This window comes from Pelodiscus sinensis, chromosome 5 (assembly GCF_049634645.1).
Source record: "Pelodiscus sinensis isolate JC-2024 chromosome 5, ASM4963464v1, whole genome shotgun sequence".
NCBI lineage: Eukaryota > Metazoa > Chordata > Testudines > Trionychidae > Pelodiscus > Pelodiscus sinensis.
In genome coordinates this window covers 16,246,451-16,272,375 of record NC_134715.1, presented here as the reverse complement: position 1 = coordinate 16,272,375, position 25,925 = coordinate 16,246,451, and the positions used below count along the sequence as shown (strand labels likewise).

At 43.8% G+C, this 25,925-nt stretch overlaps 1 protein-coding gene and 1 long non-coding RNA gene across 10 annotated transcripts in view; one reads left to right on the top strand and one right to left on the bottom strand.

Annotated features, from left to right (window-relative positions):
• The window catches only part of CCSER1 (coiled-coil serine rich protein 1), a 1,130,035-nt gene extending 1,128,104 nt beyond the window's left edge, over positions 1-1,931 (bottom strand). For 6 of the 9 annotated variants that reach the window (XM_075929599.1, XM_075929603.1, XM_075929604.1 and 3 more), the window contains exon 1: positions 1,777-1,930. The gene's annotated coding sequence lies outside the window, so the exon portion shown is untranslated. Of the gene's footprint in view, positions 1-1,448; positions 1,506-1,776 lie in introns of those variants that run through there. The other 3 variants (XM_075929595.1, XM_075929597.1, XM_075929598.1) reach the window with 3 other exon arrangements.
• Positions 1,932-2,134: 203 nt separating this feature from the next.
• Positions 2,135-14,684, top strand: LOC142829534 (uncharacterized). The gene is made up of 3 exons (XR_012904024.1): positions 2,135-2,617; positions 10,439-10,572; positions 14,084-14,684. It is a non-coding gene; the product is annotated as an uncharacterized LOC142829534 (long non-coding RNA).
• Positions 14,685-25,925: the final 11,241 nt, after the last annotated feature.

Sequence of the window (25,925 nt, the reverse complement as noted above, 5' to 3'; positions counted from 1 at the left end):
GGATAAATTTTTTTTTAAAAAGGAATAGTTTGGTAGCACTTTAAAGACTAACAAAACATGTAGATGGTATCATGAGCTTTCATGGGCACATCCCACTTCAGAAAAGCTCATGATACCATCTACATGTTTTGTTAGTCTTCAAAGTGCTACCAGACTATTTGTTGTGTTTTTAAGTTTCTCCGCTGTGTTTTTCAGGGACAAGCTGAAGGGAGGGAGAGAGCTGTAAAGTGTACATGACTGATCTCTCAAGAGCGTCTCTTCTCCACCATAAAGGAAAATTATTCTCAACTCCTCAGTGAGACAACTCCTAGAACCTTTCCTCAGGGAAAGCCAAGGAGCGCACCAACCTGAGGACCGCCCTTCCAGATAAGAAAAAAGGAACATAAGGATATACTAAGGGAAAGCTTGAGAGTTTCACAAGCCCATTGAGTAATTATAAACATCCCATTTCTTCCACTCGGAGTTACCTTGTGCAATTCAGTAAGGGATGGGTAGCATCCTTCAGTTCATGACTCAAAGACTGGCCAGCTAGATATGCCACATATCATCATCCAATGCCACCACAACCTCCTCATTCAAATCTCTCCTAACAAACCCCTTCTTCCTGGAACCCCCAGCTGAATAAATATTAAAAATTAAAAAAAGACAGAAAAAGCCAAACTTAGAGCCTTTCTCTCATCTCATTCACACAATGGGGAAGAGTCAGGAATAACTCCACTGCCAGCAAGAGGAGTTCTGACAGCGCCAGAGGAAAAGCCGTGTCTTCTGGGTTTCCCAGCACCTCTTGCCTATTCTGGGTCTCTCACACTTCAGGTCAGAGCCATGAGGAACCGTGAGGTCTTGTGCAGCGGAGAGCTCTTTGCCAGCACAAAATAAACAATTCCTAGTAATGTCACCATCTCCCTCCTCCTCCTCACGGCCCCTCCACAAACGCCACCTGGCCTGGCTGCCCCCCTCTTGCGGACAGCTAGGGAAGAGAAGAGCTGCCTGCCAGGCGCTTGCGAACCGCTGGCTGAGGGAGCAGAGTCCCAGGGGAAAAGAAAAGGTGACATGTGGCATTGTTGGCAGGTCCAGGCCCCCACACTGTGCAAGCTGCCTCCACCGGGTGCAGGCGGCCCGGGTCCCCTTTAGGTGCAGCAAAGCGGGGAGCTGCCTATCTGAGAGTGCGGGCTGCCAGCACCGCCTGCGTCTTCTCACTCGCTGCCAACCCACAAGAGTCCTTGAACCTCCACAAAGCGACTTGTCCTCTTGCCTAATCCCAGCCGCGGCTGCCGATTTGCGGCGCGAAGCACGCTCGATCCCCGGGATCAGCGCGAAGAGGCAACGCAGATCTACCTCCTCCTGCGCCGCTTGGTGCAGCCATGCCCCGGGCCCCGGCCGGCTCAGCTGCCCTCCTCCCCCTCCCAATCAGCTGGCCTTGCTGCCTGCCTGCCCGGCCCCGGATCTACCTGCAGGAGCCGAAGCGGAGAGGAGCAATGTCCCGCTTCCCTGCCTCCCATCCCTCTCTGCATTCACCACCCGGGAGGGGGCGCGGACGCAACACCCTCAGGAAACTCCCCCTTCCAAAATGCAACCGCAACCCTCCCATCCCGGGGAGAGACAGGCCCCCTCTCTCCCTCCCCAAACAGCCAGCAGCAGCACCAAGGCCTGGGCTGGCTCCCCCGTCTCCTCCTGCACCGTGTGGGTAACCTGCCAGGCTAATCCCAGCCCCTGGGCATGGAGCAGAGCAAACCGCAAAGGCAGAGGCGTGAGCGGGGCATGAAGGATATTTACTACCTGGCTGGGCTGCTGCTCTCTGGGCTCCTCCAGTGCACTAAGAGCTTGGTTTCTCTTTGGGAGAAGGGGGTGGCAGGGTGAGTCTCTGCCTTGCACCCCCCCCAGTCCTCCGCGTGCTGGCTTCCCCCCTACCACCACCCCCCCACCCCTTGGTTCAGAGCTAATAATCCTCCGGGAGCCAGCACTGCTCCCCTGCCGGCGCCGCCGCTTCCCAAGCAGGCATGTTGTCGCTGGGTGAGCGAGCCGAGGACGGATTGGCAGCCGGCTGTGTGTGTGCGCGGGGAGGGCGAGGAGAAGGGAGGGACCAGGGGAGGCGCTTCCAAGCGCGTCTGTGTGTGTTGCCACCTCCCTGGGCTGCAGCTCCCAGGCCCACTCCGCCTTCCCAGGCCCTGCGGAGGGCGGGACGCTGCAGCCACACACAAGCCGCCCGCGCAGGTTGAGCGAGGGATTGTCAAGGATTTAGGCAACTTCCCGTCGCCGGGCTCCGAGTCAGCAGAGAGGTGACCTGTGTCCCGTAAGCCGCCTTAGCAGCGAGGCGCCCCGCCAGGGCTTCAGTCCCGCTCCGGTGCGTTCCCGTTCGCTAAGTGCTGAGAAGTCTTGTTTATGCCTGGAGTGTAGCTAACGGGTTCACCGCCCTGCCCCCCTTTTTAGCTCGGCACGGGCTATGTGATTTATTTTCCAGCTAATACGGCACACCTAGCACTAGCCAGGCACGTGAGCCTAATTTAAACACACGGCCGAGTTCTGTATTTAAGACGCTAGCTGCCAGCCCAGGAGCCTGGGTTACACGGTGGGAAATTCAGACATGGCTGCTGGAGGAAGTCTTCTGGAGTTAGTCCAGGTATGCTGGATTCACGCCCTGGAGCTGAAGTCGGCAAACAGGTGTTTGTTTCCAAACAGAAGCTGGAGTGGTTAGCCTGCCGCATAATGGAGATTGGTCCTTTTTTTCCTCCCCCCCAAAAAATAATTGTTTCTTGTTAAATGGAGTGGTTCTACTTTGCAAAACTTGCTCACGTGAGTCATGCTTGTTTACTCTCCATGGATTGCAATAGGGGAGTGGTATTCAACTTTTTTCCCCCTTTGCGGATGCCTAAAAAAATTCAGATGGAGGTATAGACCATTTTGGAAATCTTCGTCTGTAGACCCCAAAAGGTTCAAAACCCCTGTGATGGGACTACTCGGGAGCAAGGAGCCCTTACATGAGTAAGGGTTTATAGACCTCCATAGCTTTATGCATACAAGTAATGCTGTTGCAATTAATGCTATACATATAGGTAAGTCTTTTGAAAGATTAAGATTTATGTTTGGACATTTCTTCATTGTGTTATTGGAGCTGAGACAAAACTGCAAAAGAGTGATGTATTTTCAAATCCAACTTTAGGGAAATAGGATGAGAGTTTTGCCAGTTGCTACAGTTATGCTAGGCTTTCATGCCTAATGTATTGCTGTAAGTTAAAGATCAACAACGGAAAAGTATTTTTAAAGCAAAAGAACCAAATCTTGCTGCCCTTATGTAGGCTGATCTACCTTAGCTAAAACCCCCATTGTGGTCTAAGTGAACATTTGCAGGATTTAGCACATACACATTATCAATTCTTTGTGCAACAAATTGATCCAGATTAAAAACTGCTGTCTAGACAAGCAGGTTCAACAATATGTAATTGTTTCTAAACATAGCTAGTTCATTTATTTGTTTGGACTCTATTCTAAAGAGCGATAATGAATTTTAACCTGGAAGAACCCTGATGTCTTTCTGCTGTCTTATTGCTACTGCTCTGTTCCCTCTTCCTGATAGTGCTGAATAATACATCTGGAGTAGATAATGAATTCTGCAGTAAATCTTCCAGGAAAGGTTGGAGCATATTATACAGGATGTGTAGTAATGGAACTTGGAATGTAGAAAGAGGTAGAAGTTGCTTAGAAATCCCTCCACCAGTATTATAAGATTGGAAAAACCTTGAAAATTATAACATTTCTTTGTGATTCACTAGTTACAAATGAAAGTATACAATGCCCAGATATTTTTAGAAGGAATCAAGTCCCAATTCAGGAAAGTACTCCAGCAGGTGCTTAAAGTTAGCCACATGATTAAGTGTTTTCATTAATCAGCCCCCAGTTATTTCCTATTCTGCCTCCCTGTCCTCATGCTTCTTGACACTTAAGTAAAAACACTCTAAATGCCTTTCAGGGGTTAATCTTATTTTTTTCTAGCACTTTGCTGTAAATCCACTTGTCTTCTGCCCTGGAAGATGAGCACCTATTATTAAGCAGCACTCCCACAAATTCTTCAAGATATTGCTTCCAACCACAGGCTTGGATTCTGTATGCTGAGACAGGCAGACTAACAACAGCAAGCAGCAAAGGTCGGACAGGATAATGGCAGCTTTACCAACTGTTAATCATGTTGTATGTGAATGAAAGAAACCATAGTCATAATATGATTAATCATCAAGGAGCCTCCACTTTAAGAATGTTGGTTGAAAACCTGTTGGGTAGGTGCAGGGAAGCAGCAGGATGTGCACTCTTTGGACACCAGCATAAATATGTAACTCAATTCTCTTGTCCTCAATTTTTCAATGATGTCACTGGAAAACCAGGCCAATCTAGTTCTTTCACTAATATATGTACATTTTAAGAGAACTCTACATTTGGGATATGGAATTTCACAAGAAAAAAGACACTCACTAAGCAACTGAAGTGTTTTTTTGAAAGCTTTTAATAAAATAATCATTTTCAGCTCCTCTCCTTTCCGGTTGGTGCTTTTCTTCTCATTCTACCTTTTGTCTGCTTTATCAATTCCTAACCCTGTGCCTTGTTTTATACCACCCTCCTTGCTAGCTGCCTCTCTACTAATGTACAGAATGGTTACCTACCCTACAGGTATCTTGGCTCCTTAAGATGTTGTGGCTCCCTACTGAAGCCTTGCAAATATCAGAAACATGAACATTCCTGATGCAGTAGGAAGATGCTGCCTGTAATCGGGTGGTACGTGCTTTGGTGTTTGGAGGGAGAGGCTTGCCGACTAGTTGACAGCAAGTGGAGACCCACTATGTGATTCACTTGGAGATTCTGTGACAAGATGGTCTCTGGCTGTTAGATGGGTAGAAATAGCTACAAAGAGGTGAGGCGACAACCAGGAAGATTTGGTGCTATTAAGGCAACATAAAAAGCTCAGGACACATCCACAGTTTCTTCTTTCCCAGTTTGAAGGTAGCTCTAGGAAGAAACATGGTGAGGTAATTGGCTCAGATGGAAGTAAGAAATCACCTTTTCCTTAATTTTACCCTTTTTTTTTAAAACTTGCATCTTTGTTAATAAGCTTGTTTTACTCTTAGTCTAAACCAACCCAAAGCTGTGTTTAAACTGAAGTTACTGCTAACTCCAGTGAAAGCAACAGGAGATAAAGATGAACATTCCTTTGGTGATGATACAGAATGGTAGCTGTTTGTTTTTGTACTATTGTAGTGTCTCAGAGCCCCACTTCTGCTAGCTACTGTACAAACACAGAACAAAAAGATAGCCAGTGCCACAAAGCCTGCTGTGCCCTTATCTCCAGTTCCTCCTGGTACTCCAGCAGGGACAATGACCTGCTTTGCTTCCATATGTCAGATGGAGACCAGCTTCTCAGTGTGTAAAATGATGGACCCCAGGAACCCCAACAAAGATGGATTTGGATGGGGCAAACCCAGTGCCAGTCCTGGTGAGCCCTGCAGGGGAAATTCTCTATGGACTTTGAGTAGAGAACTCTCTCCTGTGGATGTGGAGAATGTGGTTTCATGACCGTGAGGAGAAGGAGGCTTAGTGTTGCCTAGGGATGCCACCAAATGTTATGGTGCTCTCACTACTGAGGTTTATACAGGTACTGTAGGTTCTTCAACACCAAAGACTTAGCCTAGGGTAGAGCCAGGACATTCTCTATGGTAGGTGTTGACACAGGAATGTGGAGCCAGTGCTCTTGCGGTCCTTTGTGCTGGGATTTCCTTAAAAACCTTTCAACTTGGTTTCTGCAGAATCCTAGAGCTGGAAGGATCCTCAAGAGGTCAAGTCATGGCAGGACCAAGTACCATCTAGACCAGGGCTACTCAACACATGACCCATGGGCCACCTGCAGCCCATCGCCCCTTTGTTTACGGCCTGTTGTACAGTTTAGGTTTACGCGGGGCTCAACATGTGGCCCGTTGGTGGGAGCCAAAACAAAAAAGTAGTCAATACAATGGTCTTCTGTTGATAGGCATTTTAGTAGTTAACTTCCTGGACTGTTATTGCTCATTAAAAGTGCTGTTATATGGGAAGAAATTGGGTAAATATTGCATTTTCATTAATTTCAGCAGAACAGGCTTAAATGGGGCCTATGTGTTCCGTAGTCTTGCCTTAAACTTTATATTCATGCCTGTCAGTGTGAAAAGCTATTTGCATATATGTTTGCATGTATATGCAGCCACGCTTAAGTTAAGCTTGTGCTGTATCATTGTGGCCCCCGGGGCTTCCAAAATTGAATAACCCTGATCTAGACCATCCCTGACAGGTATTTGTCTAACCTGCTCATAAATCCCCAATAAGGATACGTCTAGACAACATGCCTCTGTCGCCAGAGGCATGTAGATTAGGCTACCAGGCGTAGGAAAAGAAGTGGTGATTATTTAAATCGCCGCTTCAATTTAAATTTACCTGGCTGCCACGCTGAGCCGATCAGCTGTTTGTCAGCTCAGCGCAGTAGTCTGGACGCACGGGTGTCGACATCAAAGGCATTTGTAGACCACCCAGGATACAGCGTGGCAGCCAGGTAAATTTCAATTGAAGCGGCGATTTAAATAATCACCGCTTCTTTTCCTATGCCTGGTAGCCTAATCTACATGCCTCTGGCAACAGAGGCATGTTGTCAAGACGTACCCTAAGTGAGATTGCACAACGTCCCTAGGCAATTTATTCCGGTGCTTAACACCCTGACAGTTAGGAAGTTTTTGCCTAATATCCAACCTAAAACTCCTTTCTTGCAATTTAAGCCCATTGTTTCATGTCCAATTATAAGAGGTTATGGAGAATTTTTTTTCCTCCCTCCTCCTTGTAACAGCCTTTTAGGTACTTGACAGAGAGGGAACACAACTTTCTTTTCTCTTCCAGGCTAAACAATCTCAGTGCTTTCAGTCTTCCGTAATAGTTCATGGTTTTTCACTCCTTGTTCAATTTGGGAGAACACTTCATTCAGTTCTCTAAGATTGAAAAAACTGACTCTAGCTTGTCACATGTTACTTTTTATTAGGCATGGAACTAGATATGTAAAGGAGTAACTGGTTAACCTGTTACTGGGTAAACATTACCTTACCGGCATGCTTACCAGAGTAACCAGTTACCTAGTGCCCAGCTGGAGCAACCTCCTGCCCATACCATGCCTGAGTGGGGGAGCTGTTCTAGCTTGGCTGGACCCAGACCCTGTGGCTCAATGTGGCTAGCTGGTTAATCGGTGTGGAAGAGTGGTCTAAGCATCAATTCTTGGTCCATATAGGATCACAGCAGTGCTAAGTCAAGGTAATAAGAGTTCTGAAGGTTTTTAGAAAATCTGTAGGTTTAGCCAAAGCTAAGAACTAATGGTCAGACACTTAAAAGGTTGTTTTGTTACCACAAATCCTAAGAGACCTGAGGGGGGATTGCAGCCAACCTCCCCTTTATACTTGACTAGCCAATTAGCTTGTCATAAGACAGGATTTTTCAGGTCTCTCCTACACATGTCTTCTCTTCTGAGCCTCTGGTTTCTCGCTCCGTCTCTTGCTCTCTCTCCCCTCCTACTCCTCTCCCCCCCCACTCTCTCTCTCGCTCTCCTCCGCCTCCTGCCTGTCTCTCTCTCTTCTCCTCCCCCTCCTGCCTCTCACTCAGGGGACCGTAGAGCCCAAACAGCCGCTTGTGCCACTTGCTCCCACGCAGCGGCCTGGCTGAGCGGCGCAGAAGTCAGCTGAGCGCCACGGCGGGAGGCGAAGGGGGGGCGGGGTGGTGATGTTCATGGCTGGGGGTGGGGCCTGGAGCTGCTGTCATGCCACATGTCACTGCCCTGCCCCCCCTTCCTCTCCTGCTGTGGCACTCAGCTGACTTCTGCTCCACTCAGCCGGGCCGCCGCGGGGTAGCAAGCGGCCGTTTGGGCCTAGCACTCACCATGCAGCATGGGAACAACCAGCATTTCAGCGTTACAGACTGACACTGGGCTACTATATATATGATATGGGAGCATGAGGAGGCAAGGGATACATGCACTGCTTTAAAGGACACTGCTGTTCAAAACCGCCCTGACAGTTCATAGACTACTAGGACTGGAAGGGACCTCGAGGTCATAGTCCAGTCCCCTGCCCTCCGCATCAGGCAAGTCACTGTACACATATAGTGAGATGTACACTGACATACTCAGAAGTCAAGTTCCTTCCATTCCTGCCTCAAACACCTGTTCCATAATAAACCTGCCTGTGTCCATTTTGCATTGCTCAGGACCATACCCGCTTCTATCTATGGATTGAAAGTCATTTGGCAAAGGGATTCATTTTGCGACCCAGTTCACCTTCTGTATGATACTATGTAAGTTACTTTATGGTAATCCCTTTCCACATAATATTAGTATTACAGCTACCACCAATAATTAACATCCTCACAAGAAAGGCAAAACATGCTTTAGGTTAGTCATAAAAAGAACAGGAATTTAAAACCGATGTTTTGTTAAACCTTAATGTTTCCTACTTAAGACTGTGTAATTGATTTATAGTCTCTGCCATTGGCTACCTCATTGCCAGTGGCACAACCCTGCTTCCAGCAAGATAACCACCTTCAAAACTATGCTCATAAATGACAATTATAATTAGAAATACACCTTAGTGACAAATGCTCCTTGCCCTGTAAAGTTTGAGTAGAAAGCTAAACAAAATGTATGGGTTTTCTTTAAATAACCCTGTGTATTGTGAGTTGCCTGTAAGAAATTTGAACTCTGAATCTGTTCAGACTTCCATGAAAAGGGGGAGAAAATCCCTAATAATCATGGTCTTTGCTGTACTTCTCAATTCACCTATTGGAGATGTCTGGTTCACCTTATTCTGAGCATTTCCATATTTTCAGCTAGTGCAGCTATTAAAATGCACACTTCCTCAGCTCAGGTCCTAAATCTGTCACTTTGAGTGTTGGGGTGGACGGAAGAGGCCGGAGAGAAGAGGAGATGGATCAAAAAAGCATTCATCAATCTGAGAGAAAGGACTGAATTATCTTCTGTGCAATATTGTGAGAACTGGGTTTGAGAATGAGTTGCAGGGGGACATACAGTTTTTACTCAGGTAAGGCAGTGGAGAGGAAAGGATTCTTATTTAAAGAGAACTTTTTAAAAAGCATACATTGAAAATGTTTCTTTACCTTTCCACCACCTTAGTCATTGTCTTCTCTCAAAATTAGCAGTGTTAAATATACCAGTATAGTTAAAGCAGTACAGCTCTTTATATTGGTAACCTGATTCCACACTAAAAGATTTACATTAGTATAGCTTATTTGCATATCTTTTCCTGCTTTTCTTCCGAAAGAGGCTTTTCCAACAATTGGCCCATCTATAGTGGGCCAAATGTTGGGGGGGCGGAAGGGGACAGGGAAGCCTTTTTTGGAACATCCCTTCTTTGTAGAATGAGGTTTACAGGGATGCCGAAAAAAAGTTGCAAAAGCAGACGCATTCCTTGGACATGGCAGAGTTTTTCCCAGGATACCAGAGGTATCCTGGGAAAAACTCTGCAATCTAGATGTACCCTTACAGGAAGGGGAATAACCTACACTGGTATACAGTTCCTATGTACCAGCAGAACTGTCCCCATATAAGGGATTGTACTAAAACAACTATATTGGTTTTTGTTGTTCGTTTTTGTTTTGTTTTTTAAACTGAACACACCCATCAATGAAGCAGTTTATCAGGACAAAAACTGTTTATACTCTGGGCTTTCAACTCCGATCCTGCAAGGAAATCTTTAGTAGAAGACCCCAGTGCCTGTGTAAGTCTGTGGTGCTTCTTGTAGGGTTATGGCATTGTATTTTGTTTTAATGTATTTATTTATAATATAACCCACATGTCACTCACCTTGGCCGATAAACATAGTTTCACTTTTCTATCTAGACTATTTTAGTTTCTGCTTCTTTGTGTGGTAATATTTGGTTCTGAAACATTGTGGAGGCTTGTTTGTTTATATAAAGCTGCATTTAATATCTGGAATTTGAATTGTGGAAACATTCTATTTTTTAGGATTTTTATTTTATAGTTTACTTTTTATAAAGCTTGTACCTTGAGCCAAGTGTAAGATGACAAATGTTCCTTTCATTTTTATTATTAAAGCAATATCCAAAAGCAGACTTTTCCATTTTGTAAGGGAGAGTTGAATTTTTATGTGAAATATATTGAATGCTTATTTGGCATGGGGAAACATGGACTGAGGGTGGTATTCTGCATTGAAAAGCTGAAGGCTGAAGAACAGATGTATAATTTTACAATATCTACCATTCTCTTCACTGGGTCACCACAGCAGGAGCATTCTAAACTACCATTGAATTGGGAGTTCATAAATTCTGTATTAACCGAATTAAAGTCTGCTTTGCCTCAGGCCTAAATGCCCCAAAAGCTATTTGTTTACGTAACTATTAAAGAGTCTTCTTCTTTCTTCAGCAGGGTAAGAGAGATCCGACAGTGGAGCTTCAGAAGGCTGAAGCGCCATCTTGCGCTAAGTACAATAAAAGAAAGAGCCAGTACAGCTGAAGCAGATGGAATAGGTCAAGAGAAAATTGACATTGTTTCAGTGTGTAAGTCCTCCCACTCCATATGCCTCAGACATGCACTGAATGAATGGCAAGTCCATTCCTTTGCAGACAAAAATGCCTACCAGTATATGGGGCATGTAGGTAGTAGACCTAGTACAAGACAATAATTAACTTCGTCAAATTAATTGAAACAGTGAGGTGCACATTTATTTTATCCCACTTATCTGCATGTATTAATATACAAAAACCCTGTAGTGTCAGCTATGGTTGTTGTGTGTCTACATAATATCTAACACAAGCCTTAAAAGAAGGAAATGAAGTTAAGGCTAGTGAAAGTAACTCTTATTCTCCTGCACAAGGAGTCACTCAACATTAGCACAACCAACATGCACCATAGGAAATGTACAACAACCTTAACTCTGCCCTCATAAGGATGCCAGCGTACAGTACTCCCTTCACTAAATTCCACCTCCACCACTTCTCTCCACATCCTTCACTCTTCTGCAAAACTATACTAGCAACCAATTACATGATAGCTAAACTGAAATGCTTTCCTTTTTGTCTAGATACCAATTTAAAGTTCTTAAAACTTGTAGGCAATCCTTTCTGAGCCTCTACTTAAACAGTACATCTGAGCATCTCACATATAATGAATGTTATTCCCTTTCACAGATGATAGACTAAAGCACAGGTGGAGTGCCCTAGTTTCCTTATACAGGCAGTCCCCGAGTTATGCGGGATCCGCAGTTACTTACGTCGGATCCGCAGTTACGAACGGGGCCCGTCTCCCTGGTCTCCAGCAGACCAGGGAGAGGAAGCAAAGCGGCGGAGCACGCAGGCAGCAGACAGCCCAGACGCGTCTGGGCTGTCTGCTGCCCGCGTACTCCGCGGTTTTGCTCTGCTTTGCTCCCCGTCTCCCTGGTCTGCAGACCAGGGGGACGGGGAGCAAAGCGGTGGAACACGCGGGCAGCAGACAGCCCAGACGCGTCTGGGCTGTCCGCTGCCCCCGTGCTCCGCGGCTTTGCTCCGGACACCTGTGGTACAGCAGCTGGGGCGCTGCCGGTTGGTCCCGTAGTGCCGCTCTGGGCGCTACTGGACCAACCCGGCAGCACCCCAGCTGCTCTGCCCCAGGCGTCCTGATTCAGCCACTGCTGGTCAGTTTCAGCAGCGGCTGAATCAGGACGCCTGGGGCAGAGCAGCTTGGGTGCTGCTGGGTTGGTCCAGTAGCGCTGAGGAGCGGCGGCGCTACTGGACCAACCCAGCAGCACCCCAGCTGCTCTGCCTTAGGCGTCCCCAAGTCAGCCGCTGCTGAAACTGACCAGTGGTTGACTACAGGAAGCCCCTGCCCCGGGCTTCCTGGAATCAACCGCTGATCAGTTTCAGCAGCAGCTGACTTGAGGATGCCTGGAGTTCTTAAGTTGAATCTGTATGTAAGTCAGAACTGGAGTCCAGATTCAGCCGCTGTTGAAACTGATCAGTCAATGGCCAATATTTAGATGCTATCGAAGAAGAAAAGCTCACTACATAATTGTGCAATACTAAACCACAGGGACAATTTTTCTCAACTGGTGATCACCTTATGTCTTGAAACATGATACCTAATAGACTTTGTAATATAATCATGAACAGTTTGATTATTGATGCACAAGTATGATGAATGGCATCAAACATTGTTTTTTATAACACTGTGATTCTCAAAAATGACAGCAAACGTAGCAGAATAGGTGATCAAGGCAATAACCTACCAGAAAACTTTTCACTTCAGAGGGGCTCAGATATTGCCAACATGTTTAGCTTAACATCCCCTTTCTGTTCTGAAATTTGATTTGTCCTTTTCATATGTGTTCATTTTTTTAAATTGTATCCTTTGGTATATATGGTTGACAATTTTCTTCCACTATTTGATCTGAGGAAGTGGGTCTGGCCCACAAAAGCTCATCACCTATTAAACCATCTTGTTAGTCTTTAAAGTGCTACTCAGTCCTGTTTTTTGTTTGGATATATAGTTACATTTACAGTCACATGAGTTATACCCCCATCATTCTGAACAGAAATGGTGCTTATGGGTTTATATTTTTTATCCTATTTTCTTGCATTGAAGGATGGGAAATAACCTGTCTCTTCTTGTCAGTCTGTTGAAGGGCATCACACCCTCAAGAGCATTTTCCCCTTCTCAGTCATTTACAGACAAACACTCCTTTAAAGCTTTTTGCCTTCTTGATTGATTTTTGTTTTGTTTTGTTTTTACCATCAGGTGGTGTATTTAAAGTAGCAGTCACAGGGGACCAACAGCCTTACTGGGCCCCTTGACAAGGTGTGTGTGCGGGGGACTGAGAGAGGACTTATTCTGTGCTCCCAAAAGGGGCAGGGTTGTGGACAGAAGGGATGGGACTGCAGCCAGCCAACCTTCAGTGCCACCTGGAGCACACCCCCTCTCCCACCAACCAGTCCTTAGTACAGTTGCCAGATGGTTTAACCAAAAATATCAAACACCCTTCCCCTCCCTCCTCCCCCCAAAAAACCAACAAAACACCAGGGAAAAAATTCTGTTGGAGGAGGGGGGGAAAGGGGGAGACCAAAGTTGTTGAGCGCACAAAAAAAAAGGACTCCAAGAATTATTAAGCAATAATAATATAAAAAACAACCCAGCATGGCCCTTTTAGTGCATGCAGAGTCATAATAGGGATAGGAACAGGGGACCAGTTGAACACTAAGACCCAGGGAAGATTTCCCCTTGGTATTTAGGCTTTTTGCTGGTGGCCATTTTGTTTTCTTGATGAAGCCAGAACACAGCTTCCCTGCAGAACCAGGAAAGCAGGGGGCTGTGGGGTGTTGAGGCCCCAGGGGGAGGCCGGGAGCTGGGCCCAGTTGCTGAGTGTGTCGTAGGGTTGCCAGGTGTCCGGTATTTTCGCCTCCTGGCAGGGGAAGAAACCCCAAAAATACTGGATATTTTAGGTGGTCGGAATTTTCTGAATTTTTTTTACCAGACAGGAGGTGAAAATGCCAGACTGTCCGGGTCAATACCGGACACCTGGCAACCCTAGTCCTTAGTGCTGCCTGGAGTGTGCCATGCAGTGCTCTGGTGGTGATTTTAAAAGGCTTCATGGCTCCAGCCACCGCTGCTGCAGTAGCAGTGGCCAGGGTACCTGGATCCTTTTGAATCACTGGGACTCTGGGCAACTGCCACCTTTGTGTTCAGTAGACCCATTAAGGATCCTATTTAAAAAATATATATTTCCCACATGGAACTGGAATTAGTCGCCACAATGGCTTTGGCAAAAAGTCTCAAGTTGTCTATGTAATCTCCAAATACAAACCAATATGTTGCTACAAAATACCTTCAGTGACCACTTCATGTGGGCCCAATGAAATGTTTACCTTGCCTCAATATTTTTTCCACATATCTTATGGTGTGTATGTACCAACATGTGATTTTTATTTTTTTGTTAGTTCAAATCTTGTAAATATCACATATTGTTGCTTCTTAGATATCTTGGTAAATGGCCTCAACCTAATTCTAAAATAATCCTTTTTTTTTTCTTTAATCTATTAGTGTCTGTCCTCTGCTCCCATCTGCCCAATCCTGCATTTGTTATGCATGGAAGACTCCCACCAGTTTCAATTGTCTACAGGCCTAGGCTGCAGACTTGAACCCAGGAATGTTACCAAATATCTTAGCTATTTCCAATGCAGTTTTTAAAGCACTGTTAAAAGCAACTGAAAGTAAAATAACAAAATAAATTTCTTGAATATTGACTTTTTTTATACAAAGAGATTCATATCAATGTGTCCAACAGGGGTTGTTAATGGGAGTTCTAGCATAGACTTGAATGGATCCAGCTTTCGTGGTGCATTTTGAAGCCATTGTTACATTTATAGCTAGAACACACTATACAGATAAGAGAACTATTACATGTGGATAGTTTTCTAAGCATAAATATAATATGTTTGGATGAATTTGAATGTTTAACACACATTGAGGGAGCAGCTACTGCCTGCAGAAAGTATTTAGAATTATTTAATCATCTTTCTTGTTTGTTTCCAGATTATTAGAACTAACCCTAAATGTGAAATATTTAACTCTATTCTTCAGCTATATTTATTGGCTTTTGTGAATTAAAAAAAGCGTGTGTGTGATGTAGATGGAACCGTGAATCATGTGAGTGTAAATCACTTTCCTATAAATAGGTGGCAACATTTTAAATCATAATTTCCCTCTTTGCTTTCTTTCACAAATAGAATCTGGGATATGATTTGTGAATGCAGCACTATATCTTCAAAAATTTACTAACCTCCCAAATAGAACTCCTACATACAAGGATTTCTGAATTAACAATGGTAGTGTATGTTGCATTTGAGTAAGAGCTGCTGTTACGCTCAACCATCAACAACATTCTGGTTTATTTCCTAAGTAGTGTGAAAAGGGGAGGGAGGAAAAGGTGGCAGAAGTGCTAATGCATTTGTTTGGTGTGTGTATGTGAGTGTGAAAGAGGAGGTGGGTAGGAATGTAACTACAGAGGCAGTTGGCAAAGCAAATTGTTTTATTTTATATTCTCTTTCCCCCCTTTAGTGGAAAATAATTATAGCTGTACACAATGATCATAATGTTGATTTTTATTCCTCTAATACTGATATTGCTTTTATCCCACTGAACTTCCTGCTTCTAATTTTTCCACTGATCTTTTTATATGCCACTCACAATATACTATGCAGGGTAGATAATATAAGAGCTGTGAACAAATTTATCCCTGTATGATTCAGTGTGGCAACTTGCCAACAATGAATGACTGACATGACATTTTTTCCTTCTGTAATTAGTCTGGGTGGGAGGAAACCCAATTATCTAAAAGGACTGTGTGGGTTCTCTACACAGTAATGAAAGCAGGATCAAGATATTCCATAATGGGGAAATACCTAGACCATCTATGTATATAATTTTAGTGTGTGTCTGTTCGTATGTCTGTGAGACTGTTTGTTTGTTCAAGAACTCTTCCAAAACCACAAGAGCTAGGACTACCAAATTTGGTATGCAACTTCCTCTTACCCTAACTTAAACCAGGATCAGGGTTTAGGTGTGCCTGGATATGGGAAGTGCCAGTAAAACAGTCCCATTGCATAACATGGAAAGGGAGGAGCACAGAGAGGAGGGATGTGATACTAAGAGCAGCCACTGGGGCAGCTGAACACAAAGAGAGTGGCCAGCAGGGCTGGCGCTCTGCCATCTTGCCTGCCATCAAACTGGGTGAGTAGCCCCACTATGAAGAGCCTGCAGGCTGTAGGGGAGGGGCACTGGAGGAGGGGATAGCCCCCAGAGCCTCCTCACTCTCCTCCCCATCCCCCCGACAACCTGCCAGAAATTGCAAGGGTGGGGACCTGATGGAGGAGAGTCTGCAGGTTGGGGGCACTGAAGTGGGGCAGCTCCCAGTGCCTTCCTGGCCCTAAAAGCCTGCAGACGGTGGAGGGACTCTGGAGGGAAGCTGCTGGAAGCAGGAGCTGCCCTGGAGGCTGGTCCTTCTCCCACCCCTGACAGCCTGAAGGTGCTGAAGGGTGGGGATAGCCCCTAGAGCACTCCCTCCAAACAGGCTGTAGGATAGAGGAGGGCCACTGGAGATAGCCCCTGAAGTGCTTTTCTTCTCCAACCAGCTGCAAAAGGGGTGGGCAGCTGGAAGCCAGGGCTAGCCTTCAGAGTACTGACCTCCTCCCCCAACAGGATGCAGGACAGGGGGACTATAGTCCCAATCAAGCCCCCACCCCCGGATCTGCTGCAGGCTGGGGGAGGGGTGGAAGCATCCTATACAGCTCTAATCCCCACCCAACAAGCACGCAGACCCAGATCCCTCTTTCTCCTCCCTCCCCCTCCCCAGAGGAGCAGTCCTCCAGAGAGCACAGTCCCGGCCCCATGGGAGGAGCCACTGGCTAGGGAGTTCTCCCACAGCCTCCTGGGAGGAGTCGCTTCTGAAGCATTGCCACCCACCCTCCCCTCTTCCCCTCCTCCCCCCCAGCTTCCTGTCCGGAGTCCTGCACCACCCATTTGCCTTGACTTCTGAATCCCCACCTCCTTCCTCCTGCCCTAAGGCCCTCACCCTGTGGTTTAAGCCTCCCCCCCCCATCCTTTGCCCAAGTCACCCACTTACCTTTCTTTACCTACTCACCCTCACTCCAGCCTTCATTTTTTAAAAATACAGTAATTGAAATAAAGCATTTGATATTTCTGGGGCAACAGTTTCCTGTCACTGGAAAGTTTTAAGTTCTGTAAATTGACCTGTTATTTATAAGGCTGTTGCACTCTGGCTTTCTTCTCCATTGAACGACAGATTTGATCAGCCCTCGTGTGAGAGAGCGTGCAAGGGGGAAAGGAGAGAACATATCCTTAAGATTCTCCTGCTGGATATTTCCCCCAGGCTGTTGTAGCTGAGGCACTCTGGGCCACCCTATAGAACTGATTCTCAAATTCCAGAGACCCTCTGTATCCAGACCCTACATCACTTCTGTTGACCATCCTGGGGCTCTGCCCCTACTCCTTGGAAACAAGGCTCTTTAGCATTACAGCTGCATTACCCTCTTAAAGATGAAGCCGTAATATGGCGGCAGATCAGGATCAAAGGTAGATTATGGTCTTCTATTCCTTTCCTCACCCCACTCCTGCCTTTCCCTTTCTCCGGCATGGCTTTCCAGACCCATTGTAAATTATCCTGTTGTATAGGTGTAATGCCAACTGGTAGAGTCAAACCTTGGACTTCTGGAGCTTAGTGCATTAACCTCTACAGTCTCTGTTTCTCTGTCTTGCGTAAGTACAGGAGACAGTACAACACACCAGAGTAGGTCTGTGGGTTACATAGGAAAAGGGCTATTACTACTGTATGGGTAGCTGGGAATTTTTAAATCTATATATAGATCTCAGAGAAATGATCTGCTCTTCTCAATTTACCTGTTATACAATGGTTACCTGCCAAGAATTGCCATACAGAAAGGAAAGGTCAGCATGTTCTGTGCAAAACACCTAGAACTACCCTTTGTAAGAAACAAGGTGCCGATACTCTGGGGTAAACTTGCTGAGCAAAAAAAAAAAAAGCCACCACGCTGGAGGCCGAAATGCGGTCATGGCCCCTTTAAGAGCCACAGCACCATGCTGGGAGCCGGAAAGAAAACCATCGTGTATCCAGAGCAGGCTTCTGTCAGGAGCCAAGCTGAGCCACCCCAGGAAAACAGGTGCCAGTACGCGTGGGGGAAATCCCATTCCTTTTCTGTTGTCTAGAAAAATAGGAGATGGTATGCCATTCCGGCCAGTACATCACGAAAAAAGCACTGATCTAGAGGGAGAGAACACAACAGGTAATCCTCATGTGATCCCTCTCCTGTCACCCATTTCCAGACAAACAGAGGCTAGGGATACCATTCCTACCACCCTGGCTAAAAGCCATTGATGGAACTAAACTCCATGAATCTATCTGGCTCTTTTTTCAACCCTGTTCAAATCCTAGCCTTCACCACATCCTTTGGCAAGGAATTCCACAGATTGACTGTGTGCTGAGTGAAGGAAAAACTTCCTTTTATTTATTTTTAACCTGCTGCTTATTAATTTCATTTGGTGACCCCTGGTTCTTATGTTGTGGGAATAAATAAATGAATAACTTTTCCTTATTCATTTTTTCCACACAAGTCTGATTTTATAGACCTATCATATCTTCCCTTAGTCTCCTCTTTTCTACGTTGAAAAGTCCAAGTCTTTTTAATCTCTCTTCATATGAGACCTGTTCCAAACCCCTAATCATTTTTGTTGTGCTTTTCTGAACCTTTTCCAATGCCAATATATAATTTTTGAGGAGATGTACACAGTATTCAACATGTGGGCGTACCATAGAAGTCAACGACAACATTCTCTTTGACTTAAATGGCAGCTATGTTAGATAACATGCTTTTTTTTTTTTCTTTCCTCATTTGAGACTGAACCTGCACCCATTACTCATATATCAGCTGGAATTTGTGGAATTACATAAGGTCTGCAGACTACTTAAACATTGTTATTCTGTGTAACCAGGTCTCTTAATTTCTGATTAATTTGAAGTGCACAATTTTGGGGCAGCGAAAAGAAATTTACTTTTTCAACTAGCAGCAAATTAATTTTCCCTTCCAATATACAGTTCATTAAAGCAATACAATTGTTGTACCTGTGTGTGTATTAGCATTCAGAGCTTTACATAAAAAAATCTGTGTTTTACTTCTAATATTGTAGGAATGTGCTTTGACTGACATTGACAATATTCTTGGAAATAAAATACAGAGTAAATACTAGAATCTTAAGTAAATATCATAGTCAAAGCTATTCAGAAAACTCATTTGGACCCTCTACTGTGCTATTAATGCAAGAGAAATTCCTGCCACTGGGATATTCATGTAAGGCATATGAGATTGAGCCTTTTAGGCCCGATTTGATCTAACTTGATGCTGTGCAGCCCTGAGTACCCTCAACTCCATTGGCAGACAATGCTCTTGTTGGGTAACTATTCATACCAGTCTCAGCCCTGATCCAGGCATTCACGGAAGTCAATGAGAACCTGAACATTGACTTCAGATTATTTCTATATCACAGATAATTTCATTGAGTTAAACAATTATATGGGAAGAGAGATCAGAAGCAGACTCTGTTGTCATCAGCTTTTTAATGTTTTTAGTTGGCCAATCCCAAGGTGAATTTTAGAATTGTTTTATAGTCACTGTTTTTCTTCAGGATCTTCTATGAAACATACAGCTTGCTGATGATCATTGTTAGTGGCTTTTAAATTATTTTTATTTCACAAACTCTTTTGCTCACACACACATGCTCTTAGGGGGTATGTCTACACTACCCTCCTAGTTCGAACTAGGAGGGTAATGTATGCATACCGCACTTGCTAATGAAGCCCGGGATTTGAATTTCCCGGGCTTCATTAGCATAAGCGGGGAGCCGCCATTTTTAAATCCCCGCTGCTTCGAACCCCGTGCAGCGCGGCTACACGGGGCTCGAACTAGGTAGTTCGGACTAGGGTGCCTATTCCGAACTACCGGTACACCTCGTTTCACGAGGAGTAACGGTAGTTCGGAATAGGCACCTAGTCCGAACTACCCAGTTCGAGCCCCGTGTAGCCGCGCTGCACGGGGTTCGAAGCAGCGGGGATTTAAAAATGGCGGCTCCCCGCTTATGCTAATGAAGCCCGGGAAATTCAAATCCCGGGCTTCATTAGCAAGTGCGGTATGCATACATTACCCCGCTAGTTCGAACTAGCGGGGTAGTGTAGACATACCCTTAGTTAGTGACTATTGTATCGAGACTTTTGTTCAGATTTACTCTGAAGATTGATCTTGGTTTTTCACTTCATAAAAGCATTACACCAAGAAAAACCAATTGAAGACAATTTGAGACCTTCAACCTTTAGACATGAGTTTTTATTTATTATTTCCAGTCTATATTACTGAAGCCAGTTTGTAGAATGTTATCTTGTTTATGATGTAGTCCTAAGATCCTAAAAACAGACCTCTAATGACACAGTTCCCTAGCACATCATTAATACACAGGATGTGGTACAGGTGGTAAATTTGTTAGCCTTCAATGTGTGAAACTCTGAATTCAGCTTTTGGTAAGATCAGAAGTGAAAATTAATTTGGTGATCTCATGCTGCAGTTGTTCGGTTCCAGTGGATATTTATTCATGTCACAAAACTATTGAACAATTGGCTGGCTGCTCAAGAGAAGTTCAGAACTAGAATAGCAAGGATGCTGCTGGTTTAAGTTGAAATGCATTGGCAATGGTGTGTGTGGAAATTTCCACTAATACCTGACTCTAGCTCTTAATGGGATGAGCACCAGCAATTTTGTGAATATAATAATATGATCAAAATATTGAAAGGATTTACCCTACAGCTTTGGCACTGCAGTCTCCACAGTTCAGTAATGTCTCCCTATTCAGGAAAGCACTTGTGCACATACTTATCCTTCAAGTACATGCTTAACTGATTTTTCTGCATCCTTATTTTTGAAAATAATGGAGGACAATCCTCCCCCATCTGAAATCCAGTAAAGTATTAACTTCAGTAACAATAGTTTCAAGCTTAACATATTTCTCAGGAAAATATCACATTGAGCATTAAGTAAACCAAGCTGGTATTTTAGGCCAGATCCTCAGCTGGTATAAATTTTCACAGCTCCATTGAGTAGTCTACCATGTCTATATTTTCCATAAGATACTGAAGATAAAATAAACACGTTGGTCCTGATCTCACAAGGTTTGCACAATGGTGGAACAATGATGACTTCAGTGGAGTTACTCCTTGATTTGCACCAGTGTTAAATAGGAGTGAATACCCTTTTGCTTTTAATGAAAAGAAATAATGTATGAGCCATGTGACAATGAACAGAGAGAATCTTTCAAGTGTTGAGGCTGACAGTAGCAAGGAGACAGACTCTGTGTCTACTGAAACAATAGATCTTAAAATCTCCAGTAGTATGCAGATTATTATTTAAATGAAGAAAATGTGGTATAAAATGTGAAAGATGACAGTTACAGTAGTTGTGGTTACAGAAGGGAAAAATATGATTCATTCTGGGTAATCTTTATATATAAAACAGATTTGGATCCATTAGAGGCTGGGGGAGAGGAAGGTCTGGAAGGAATTAGCCCTCCTTCTGCACAAGATGTCAAAACTTCTAATCAGATAAGTGTTGGAATGTATACAAGGAAATACCATTAACATTAGCCCAACCGAGCACACTGTTTGCAATTTCAAGGGATTAGGAGTAGGGGATAGAAAGTTTCTTACCCTTCAGCTATGCACAGACAATAGCATCTTTTTTTCTAATCATGAAGACCAAGCAACAGGGAGAGTGCCACCCACACTTATTATTTAAGCTAAGGAGGTGGTAATGTGGTCTGTCAGTTACAGCTAAAACTGGAAGCAGCTGCACCGATAATCCCAGCTGAGCCACTGATTTACTGTCTGACTTCAGATGAGTCACTTGAGCTTCTTGCTTCTCAGTTGTCCAATCTGGAGAGTTGATGTAAATGACTGAGAATATGATCCCTAATGCAAACATACCAAATATTCAAAAATATTTGGGGAATTTAGAATTGGCAGTTAATACAAATGTGCTGCTAACTAGCTAGCATGAAAAGCAGGTTTGAAGATTAAAAGACGATTTTCAAACAGGGCCTATAATTTTTTGAGTGCCCAAAACACTTTGGGGCACTAGAAGGCATGTTAGGTGAGAGGAGCAGCTGGAATGCAGATATATTCTGGCAATTCACATCTTCTGGAACATCCCTTGGCATTATATGACAGATAAATGTCCCTTTGGAGTTTAATGGAATATTTCAGTACATTGTGTTCCTCTGGTTGCACACTGCAAGGGTCAGGAAACATTAGATTTCCCCACAAACATTAGATTTCCTCCTCAAAAACTTTTGACTAATTTGTCCTCTGTCCCTAAGCATCATTCTGCAGAAGAGAGGTGTAGTGGAGATGTCAGGGAGCCATAAGTGACTTCCTGAACCTAAGGGCCATTCTGAACCGACTCCAGTCCTGACAATGTTTAGAGCTGCAAGTGGGATTGTTCTAAGATACACCACTGACATGGGATTGGTGTAACAAAGTTCCATCCTCATGCCTAATTTCTTTATTCCTGTCCCCCACTATGCCCTCTGTCAAGGAGGTGGCTGGGGCATCTAGTATAGGACTCAGGTCAGCCCCATTCATGACATGTAATTCATCTACACCAGGAGAATTCACTGTTTGCCACTTGCAGACAGTTTCTAATTTTTGTGTCTCAGAATAAAGAATGCACACCTTCATCTGTGGGTGACATCTCTGTGTAAATGGCCTGATAATGTAAGTATTTAATGTATATAGTAACTAGCTGTGTAGAAGAGTGATGCCCACTAACATCCTCGCCATGATTTTATTTTCTCCTCTGGTGACCCCTATTGTCAGCTGTTCTGGCCCTGGATAGTTTGCTTCTTAGCATCAGAGTTGGAAGAGACCTCAGAAGTCATTGAGTCCAATCTTCCTGCTCAAAGCAGGACCAATCCCCACTAAGTCAGCCAGTCGGTCCCCAGCCTGTAACAATGCTTTGGATTCTTCCACCCCAAGTGCAGGACTCTGCATTTGTCCTTATTGGATCTCATCAGGTTTCTTTTGGCCCAATTCTCCAATTTGTCTAGGTCACTCTGGACCCTATCCCTGCCCTCCAACCTATCTACCTCTCCCCCTAGCTTAGTGTCATCTGTGAACTTGCTGAGGATGCAATCCATTCCCTCATCCAAGTCATTAATAAAGATGTTGAACAAAACTGGCCCTAGAACAGATCCTTGGGGCACTCCACTTGAAACCGACCGCCAACCAGACATTGAGCTGTTGATCACTATCTGTTGAATCTGATGATCTAGCCAGCTTTCAATCCACCTTACAGTCCATTTATCCAGTCCATACTTCCTTATCTTGCTGGCAAGAATTATGTGGGAGACCATATCGAAAGCTTTGCTAAAGTCAAGATATATCACATCCACTGCCTTTCCTATATCCGCAGAACCAGTTACCTCATCCTAGAAGGCAATCAGGTTGGTGAGGCATGGCTTGCCCTTGGTGAATCCATGATGACTATGCCTGATCACTTTCCCCTCTTCCAAGTGCTTCAAAATGGATTCCTTGAACATTCCCTCTATGGTTTTCCCAGAGATTGAGGCGAGGCTGACTGCTCTGTAGTTCCTTGGATTCTCCTCCTTCCCTTTTTTAAAGATGGGCACTATCTATGCCTTTTTCCAGTCGTCCAGGACCTCCTCTGTTTGCCACAAGTTTTCTTCATGTGGCTCAGACCTTCAGTCAGGTCACATTCAGTCCCACCACTTCCCTGGGGTTCTAGAACCATTTTTATAGTAAGAGCCATTGAACCAAACTGTAAAGCCTATATATAATGCTAACCGTTTTAAGTCTGGGTGCTGCAGCATCGTCAAAACCCCTAGTTTCAGCACCTGTGCCTCTTCTAGGATAAGAAAAGCCCACAAAATAATCCCATGACTTCACACCAGGTTTCTAACTCTAGACTCAGAGGTTTTTCAAAACACCTTCCTTAGTGGCTGGTTGGGGTTAGGGTTAAATAACTCCTCCTTTCTTCTTAAACTACTTTCACAGTATACATTGAATCCTGTCTGTAAATAAAATATCCTTTGTGGAAACAGTCTTTTTAATGAATGGAGGCACAGCTAATAAATAGTACATTGGTACTTTGTGATGATGCATATGCATGTTTATAAATAATGCATAACAACAACAAATATGCATTATTGCTTTAAAATGTACCCTTTCTTCTTCTCATCATAATATGAAGAAAATGAAATTATAGCTAAATTTGCAAGCTGCATTTAAATGTGATTCCGTCCATTGATGCACATCTTTAATCATAATCCAGGTAGCCAACTTTACATCATCATGTATTTTAGATGCACTACATTAAAATATACTGATGGGATGACAGTTTTATTTTATTTTGGTAAGAGGTGGTTCCTTGTCCATTTGCGAGAAATTGCAGAAAATCTCTCTTCAATATGAATCACTTCACCTCACTGTGTAGGAGAACTGACTAGTAACTAAGCTCTAAAATCTCTGCATCGTGACTAATCTGGAAATACATCTACATTCTCCACAGAATGAAGAAATCAGAATACCCCCCACCAAGCAAAAGACAAACACGCTTCAGTTCTTTCTCCTGTAAATTTCTATTGCAATATAATGAATCACTGCTCATAGGTAGTTAAATTCTAATTGCAGAAAACAGAAGTGAAAGAGAGAGATTCATTTTTTAAAACATCTAGTGAATTAATTGCAAAGATGTGCCACAATGGACATCTTTGCGTCATTGGTATGATTTCTGTTTAGACTGGCTGAAGAGATATTCTTGAAAACCCCGGTCCACATTGTAAAAATGTGCAATTTTCTCCTGTTGAGAACGTCAGAATATATTGTAGAACATGACAGACATATGTTTCCTAGATCTGGGGGGAGAGTACATGGCTCAGATCTCCTAGCTGGCTGATTCTTGTTCCCATGGTGCATGCAAGTTGTTTTCTAGTAAGTCACAGTTTCGTGTAGATGTCTGTTAATTTTTTCAATTTCCAATGTAAAAATATCCCTTACAGTGGAAAAGAGAGTTAAGCTTGTGAGTTACGCTATGCCATTTTACAATATCCACCTTAGGATAAAACACTCGCAGTGCTATCAGAATTCATTAATAAATACATGTTGGGTTTTCTAAGGAGACTGTCAAATAAATACTAGTTAAGAGAAAAGTACCGTAATTTTTGGGAGAGGCAGAAGTCATATCAGGAATATTGCAAGGATGCTGGCATACAACCAATGGTAACTCTACATTTCATTTTATTAAAGCTAGTATGTGAAAGTTGACATGTTTAGATGGTATGTATCTGAGATACACAGACAACTAAAAATCAAATTAAATGAAAACAAATGCTGGGACTTTAATGACAGTACTGCATATGAGACCTCACTTAACAGCGTGCTGAACTTAAACAAGCTGCATATATGTCTTGTGAAACTGAAGCTGCACATGGGTTATTTAAAAGCCCATTTATTCATTAGGCAATCTATTTGCATTATGTGTGAATCCATGGTCAACTATTTTAAGTGTCCGGTGATGAATGCCACTAAATGGTGTTGCAGCACAAATGGAAATACAGTCAGAGTCCATATAAATTTGAAATGAGATAATAATCAACACTGTTTCAAAGCAATATCAAATTAATTCACAGGGTAAAATTGTCATACTTCATTTATAATTTAAACACTGAAGTCATGAAACAAATATATGCATATTCTCAGAATCTGATATATTCAATGCCTCACAATTCTTAAAAGGTGTCTTCATTCCTCTGGTGTATAAATGTATACCAGACAGCTGAGCTTTTCACTAGATTATCAATTTATTTTTCTGTAATTGGTGAATGCATTGCCTAAATCTAACCAGGAACAGTCTGGGAACCTGACTGAGACTCTGAAAGTCAAACTCTCTTAGTCCTGGTCTACACTAGGGAGTTATTTCAAAACAATTCCCCATATTTCAAAATAACAAGCAGAGAGTCCACAGTACCAAGCCTATTATTTCAAAATAAGGGGCTATTTATCTGGAAATAATAACACCTGTTTTCCATGAGAAATAACACTTATTTCAATATAACTACTACCCAGAGTCATTCAGAGTAATTACTCCTCAGTGCTTCCTGGAGATCTAAGTCAAGGTGTAGTGGGGTCCCCAGCCCCGCCCTCTTCTCCCCAAGGTTGAAGCAGGCCCTGTGGCTTAGTCCAGCACAAACGCAGGCCCTGCAGCCTAGTCCTTGGTCAAAGCAGGCCCTGAGG